The 7,211-nt window shown below is 38.3% G+C and overlaps 1 non-coding gene across 1 annotated transcript; it reads right to left on the bottom strand.

The window, feature by feature from the left end:
* Positions 1-1,565: 1,565 nt before the first annotated feature.
* Positions 1,566-1,665, bottom strand: MIR135-2 (microRNA mir-135-2). The gene has a single exon (NR_106532.1). It is a non-coding gene; the product is annotated as a microRNA mir-135-2 (primary transcript).
* Positions 1,666-7,211: the final 5,546 nt, after the last annotated feature.

Genomic DNA, 7,211 nt, shown 5'->3' with positions numbered 1-7,211 from the left:
CTGGGGTTACAGGGGTAAGTGCGAGTTTTAAAGAACAAATTTGATGATGATAAAAGAACTCTGGATACAAATGTGGTGTCACTGATTTTCACTACATTCTATTTTTATAGCAATACACTTACATTATTCTATAATTTTAAAAAAGTTTCTGTTACTTGCAAAGTCCTTTCCTTTATTGACAATTATTCCTAGGCTTTAGTGATAAAGTCAGATTCTAACGTTTATATATTTAAAACATAAATGGGCATCACAGTTACAACTAGATTGATAAATGTCCCCAAACACATTGATATGCAAACAAAATGTGGGAGTGGAGAGTAGAGAGGGGATATAGTTCTTTTGGTACTAACAGTGGGTGGTTTTTAAGAAAAAAGCATCATTTGTCTAACTGGAGCAGCCTAGACACAGGCTAAAATCCCATTGTGTAAAGGAAATAGACAAAAGATAACAAAAATAATTTTTATTATAATTTTCATTGAAAAAATACAGAAAATCAATAAAAATGAGCAGAGGTAAATAGTCAATATTAAAACACTTCAAGCAAAAGTAAATATACAGAAAACAGTAAAAGTGAATGTAAGTCCATAGTCAATATTAAACAGTTCAATAAAAAAATTAAACTATTGATCCAACCTAGGCATTTAGGCCACATACGGAAAGGAGGTGCAACTAGACATTCTTGAAGCAGTCTTTTCTTTCTCAAAGGTGCTGCTTAGATCCAAGGTGCTGTTTTAGACTAACATCTGAAGGAAGGAGAGGGCAGAGGAGGGAGAGAAAAGGGAACAGGAGAGAAAATAGAGGGGAAGGAAGAAAAACTAATATTTCATGAGCTTTTAAAAAATATGATGTTAAATACTTTGTTAGGCACTGTATGCATTACTTCATTTAATCCTCACAACAGCCCTACAAGGTAGGTATTACTTCTCTTCATTTTAAAGATAAGGAAAGAGGCTCATAGAGTTTATATCATTTGCCCCAGGTCACATAGTTGAAGTGGCAGAGAGATTAGAATGCAACTCCACTCTAAAGTCCTCCTGCTTTCCTCCAACATCAGGTGTTCCCCATTGTATCACACCCTTACATGGAAAACAACTCTTGGCAGATTTATGGCTCTCAGGAGGAGTTGATCTAGCCCATCCAATGTATACCTTTTTTGGAGCTTGGGAGTAGAGAAATCTGGACCACATTTCCAAGAGGGCAAGTCTGATTTGTCTATTTCTTCTTTGTTTCAGAAGAAAGACCTCAACAGGTGGCGAAAGAAGGCACAGAAGGATTGAATGCTGCCTACCCGACTGATGGGCTATTAATAGTTCCCCTAGAGCATGTTCATTAATAGAAAACGGAGAAAAATGTATGATAAACAAAAATGTGCAAACCCAAATGTGCATGTTAATCAATGATTACGAATATGAATCCACCTAGATTTCTCAGCTGTCAAATCTAAGGATAAAGAAACTCAAAGGAACACCAGGCAGGTAGCAGAGCTATACACTAAATCTTGTCTCCATCACATTCACAGCTCCACAGGCTAACGTTCTCTATACTGATGGCCCCTTCTTAGTTGATGATTTTTCACAATGTATTTCATGGCTTCCATCCCTACATGAGACTTTATTACTATCACATAGGAATAAAAAGCCATAAAGCACTAGAGTGAATTTATCTTGGTCGGATGCAAAACTTATTTTCTTCACATGACTTCACAACCATTTCAAAGCTAACCAATCATTTCACGCTACATTAAAGAACATTTTAAACTACACATAAGTGACAGGAAGCACACTTGAATTGTGACATCACGAATTAACAAGATTTTATCCTTCCACGACATTCTCAGCTACAAGGACCAGGAAACAAGACCAAGAGACACTCAGCAACATTCAGCCATTGAATTCACCAAAAACAGAGGACACTGGGAGAATTCCTGGAGAAATGCTCATCACTTCGACATTGAACTTGGAAACACATACGGAAAGACAGAAGACAGACAAATCACTGATGCAAACTGAAACCAGAGGAATTATTTCAAGCCTCTTGCTCCAACTTTTCCCCAGAAAGCTTTCTTACATACTCATGCTGGCTTTTAGACTTTTCATTTTGGGTCAGGTGGGGAGTCGGGATCTTAGTACCTGTTTGACTATGTAAGCGTTAAGCTTTCTCTACACCTAAATAACAAAAAGGAAATAAAAAAGTATAGCATACTAAGTTCTAACTGCTCACCTACAGCCTTTTATAGAGATGCATCCCCCACCCCATCTACAAAAGCGAGAACGATGCCAGAAACAATACTATGCACTGAAATCTCTCAGTGGTCTAAATAACTCAGGTCCAAAGACCAAGAACATTCTTCATGCTGCATTAAAGTGACATTGCTCTTGGTATTATTAAAACACTTATAAGTGGCCATGCTGAAACCCAATTCTCTGTACCACTGAAAACTCAATACCATAAATCCCAATGGTTTTAGCTGGACTTTAAAAAATAAACTTGAGGTGCCTATCTACCAACTCCCGAAACAGCATTCCAGACTATTAAGCACTGCCCTCTGCTTTATTTTTTAAAAATGCATTATTCAAATTCAAATAAAAGAAACAAGAACTTGAGTTCCTCCTTAGGAGTAAAGGCTAGGCAAGCTATTTCCATCTAGAGGTGACTACCATGACATCTTGGTTTATGTGAATCACAGGGAAGAGACTGGAAATAGTTAAATGAAAGGAAGTGCATACATAAATTCAATTATCATGCAGAAAACATGCAAATGATTTAAGCACTGCATCTGAAACTCTAGTTTATATTCATTAATCTCAGGTTGCACTTTTGAAGGAGAAAGACATGCTAATTGGGTCCAGATTAATGCACTCCCAAACCTCTCCAATTTGTTTTTAGGTGAGGGTTAAATGATATGTTTTAAAATAAACACAGCTGCTCATCTGCCTCCACCTTCTACCTCCCAGACTCCACCTCTACCTCCTCCCCCAGCTGGCTCAGCTCTCCCCACCAGCTACCCTCCCAACCCCCACCGCTCTTCTACCACATCTCTCCTTCCATTAGGGAAGGGGTTCAAGAGCCCTACCATTTTCCCTTTGAAAATACACTAGAAGAAGAACACTGTTTCTTAGCCAGCTCAACACTTTCCCTTTCTCCACCAGCCACCAAACTCCAGAAACAGAGTCAATCACATATCAAATCTGCTGATGCTTAAATGGTAGCATCAAGAATGTGGATACATGGGAAGGCAGCCTTGCATTTGCTCAGGTAGCGGGTTCTTTCTACAAGTTTGGACCTGCATCCTTTGGATCAGTACTGAAGGGCAGTTTTAAAGTGTCGAGGCACATGCTTGCTGAAAGCCAACATTGCTGAAGGTTGGCATGGCAATCCTGTGACTGTTATGTGGGAAACTAGAGACTCAGGAGAGAACTTGGGAGTTTTGTTGCTGTTCTTCCTCTGTGGCGCACTCAGCCAGCAAAAACTGGCACCAAGCGGAGGGCACTCAAAATGCCTTTCAAAAGGATCCCTTGCTTCCTTTCTCCCTCCTCCCTGGCAAAATTATCTTTAAAAAAAGAAGAATGTTATTATTGATTAACAGATTGATTGATTTAATGTATTAAAACATTAGTTTGGGACGCACATTTCAGGGAGAATCTTATCTTGTGAGGAGTGAAGCTTTTGAAATGGTAAAATATTCATTTCCTGGACCCGATCTTTAGAAAAATAAAACAAAGGAGGAGGAACTGTGGGCTACTGGGAGTAGACCTGGGCACGGAGCTGGGATGGAAGCAATCCTCTCTGAATGAGCAGCCACCAAGGGGTTAAACCAGGCACAAAAAAAAAAAAAAAAAAAAAAGCCTTCAAACTAATTTCACACTGAAAGTGATGTTTAATTTGAATCATGCTCGTCCCAAAGGGAAAAGGTTAGTCTTGTCACTTGACTCATATCCCCTCCCCTTCCTCCTTTCATGTGAATTGAAAATTCAGATTCACCATTAATCATGATGTGACACGTTCTTTTTTTCCCGTTCCAAAAATCAAATGAAAGCCTGGGACCACATCTGAGAACCCAATGGTTGGCTAATTCTCCCAACCTGCGTTCACAACAGAGAGAAGACAGAACAAGGGCACATACAGACACAGAGACATAAATTACTGGACGTGCACTCACAGCAATACACACAAATGCATACAGCTAGTAGCAGTCATTGGCTCGGAGGAGAGCCTTTCCGCCTAAATTGATTTTTGCATATTTACAAACGTAAAATTAGTCATAGTAAATAACAACATGGGCAAGGCTGATATTAAATCTGTCAATAACCTGACAAATGCTCTGAGCACTCTTTAGTTAGGAAATACATGTATGATAGTCATTGCTCCTAAAAGAGAAAATGATTATACGCTAACCAAACCCTAAGTACAAGCTAAAGATATTCACCTCATGAAGCCATTCCTCAACTAGCCCCTTGGCACTTGCTGGAATTATTCACAGCACGAGCTCTACTTTCTCATTTTCTGCTGACTCCGTGTGGGTAATTGCTTTCTCATGATTAAAAGTGAGCTTGGCAGATCCTTCAAAGCATGGCTTTAGGTGTGTTGGGGCTCCGAGTGCATTCTTTGTCTAAGGCAGGTCTCCAGTAATTCATTACTGGACCACTGGATGAGCAGGTCAGGGGAATATTCCTGCACCTAAAATGATTTTTTAAAAGGAAAACTTTATAGATATCTTTATATAAACATATTTGTATACTGAAACATGCCACTGACAGATGAAATGAACTGTTTACCTTGGAAAGAATAGGTAGGCTTTTCTCTTGCAAGTAATCACTCCAGCCTTTCTGAATGTCATCCCAAAGCGATTCTGCCTCCGTCGACTTATCCAGCATCTGAGGTTGTGAGATAACCCTGGTAGCACTGGCCTCCTTCCCGGCCCCTTCATTATTAGCCTCCTGGTGGGTGAGATAGAATACAGTGAATGTAATAACCCTACTTCACACAACAGTCTTGCTCTCTCTTTTAAATTGAAAATCCCCTTATTACAAAACAAGGGGTGTTCTTTTTCTTCTACCTTTAAGTAGGACTGCCACATTCATTGCTTTTTACAAAAACGCAGCTGCTTTTTAAGCTACAGATAAATAGAATCTGCTAGGCGGTAATTCGACTCAGTCTGAATGCATTATTTTCTAAGACACTTTAGCGAGGGGCTTTTTATTATAAACTGGAATGAACAAGGAAAGTCCTTTTCTCTTCTAATTATGAACGTGTTTTGTTCCCTACTATTAACCTACAATGTCAGATTGATCTTCTTCTTCTTCTTCTTTTTCTGCAGTCAGTTCAATAAATCAACTTTTTTTTCTGGAAAATTAGAGGGATAATTATTAAGTCTTCATGAACTTCAATGACAAAAATGAAAATAGCACATGGGAAAAGCAAATGCTGAAACCATAAATAAAGACAACGAAGTGGCTCTCTGATGTCCAAGGTAACAAATCCTGTTTTGACACCAAAAGTTAAGATAAAAAGGATTTACTTAATTTTAATGAATTTAACTTTAATAAAATTAAGGCTTTCCAGGCATCTTATTATATTTGTTCACCTAGAAAGGATGAAGGTATTTTTAAAATAACATTTCTATATAGAGTGCCCATACCACTCGTGTTTGTTGTTTACTTGTTCATTATGCGTAATAGTTTGCAATGTAATCAGTCATCCCCACACTTCTAGAAGCAATGAAATGAAGAATTAAAACAGAAGAGGAAACACTGTGATAAAGCATATTCAATTTGAGCTTCTGCAGACATTTCTGTAACTTCAAAGATAAACACTGAGAAAAATCCTGAGTTCCTAATAATATCTAAAGGCAGTCTAGAAACTGGACGTTGGTTTAATTTTGATCCCAGTGTTGATATTCCTGACTATAATATTACAATAGACCATGGCGTTTATGATCTAGGTCTATATGGATATATTGCCTTGCCAAGGGGAGGGGTGGGGGGAATCCCACAGGATATCAGTGGGGTTCCAATTAAGGAAAAATAAATACTGCTGCAGCTCTGACAGTAAGTGGAGATTACCAGTACATCACAGAAGCTCAGGCTGGTGCCCCACTACTAAATTTACAGATTTAAAGCCAATGCTGTCATTTCCCTTCCTTTGGCAATAATAGAAAGCAAAGTGTTGAAGATGAACTCTGTGTGGCAGATAGTTTCAGAACAATTTACTCTGTTTGTTTATACAATTTTGAGTTTATTTCCGATAACAGTAAGAGTGGAAATCAAAAGGGCCTTATGCAAAACACAAAGTCATTCATGAACCCTAAACTGAGATCACATGCATATTCAAAAGACCCTAGACCCAATGTATATCAGAGAGAGAGAGAGAGAGAGAGAGAAACCTCGAAATCATATTTGCATCTAAAACCATGCTGCCTTTCTTGTGTCGTTCTGTGTGAATTTTTTTAAAGGGGATATTTATCACAAGTGAGATGCAGACCAAATTTTCAGAACATTCCCTCTAGGAAGAGTATATTTGCAGTGAGTGTTGGTGACAGAGCTTTTGAGATTCTACTACTCTGCTTAGATTTGAATCCATTTTCTATCCTTCTGTTACGCCTGGGAACAAATGAGGCCCCATCAGGTTGCTGGCCTCAGTATCAGGAGTCTAAGTGATGCTGTGGCAACACAAAAAGCCCAGTTTACCCAGAATAAATAACCAAGCCCCTTCCCTGAGACACAAATTGAAGTATATTAGGCATCACTATAAGAGTGAAATTGAATCCCAGGGCATCAATATCTCCATTGAGCTAACATCACAAAAACAAGCCTGCTCTAGCAATCAGGAATTTATGTTTGTAATACTGATGTGTGAGGGAAATAGAAGAAAAAAAAACTCAGCTGTATATTTGAAAAAAATTTAATTTCCTAGATATCCTGATACAGTAACACATTCTTTTTATAGAAACAGGTTTTACTGAGTTACTCACAAAAATATCTTTGGACATCTGCTATCCTCAATTCATTCTTTCTGCCTTTTAACCCTGAACAATCATTAACACAGACAAAGGATAGAAGGCAGATTTGAATGTGAGCTTATGAGGGACAGCATATAATCACCATACTCTGCCACCTGTGTTTGTCTTTTAAGTTAATGAAAAGTATGTGATGATAAATAAGCCATCGGCCAGAACTCTTAGCCCTTATCAAACTTTCAAAATAATTAAATAA

The sequence above is a fragment of the Pan paniscus genome, chromosome 10, assembly GCF_029289425.2.
Source record: "Pan paniscus chromosome 10, NHGRI_mPanPan1-v2.0_pri, whole genome shotgun sequence".
Taxonomy (NCBI): domain Eukaryota; kingdom Metazoa; phylum Chordata; class Mammalia; order Primates; family Hominidae; genus Pan; species Pan paniscus.
Note: the sequence above shows the minus strand (reverse complement) of the source record. Positions and strands in the feature narration are given on the sequence as shown.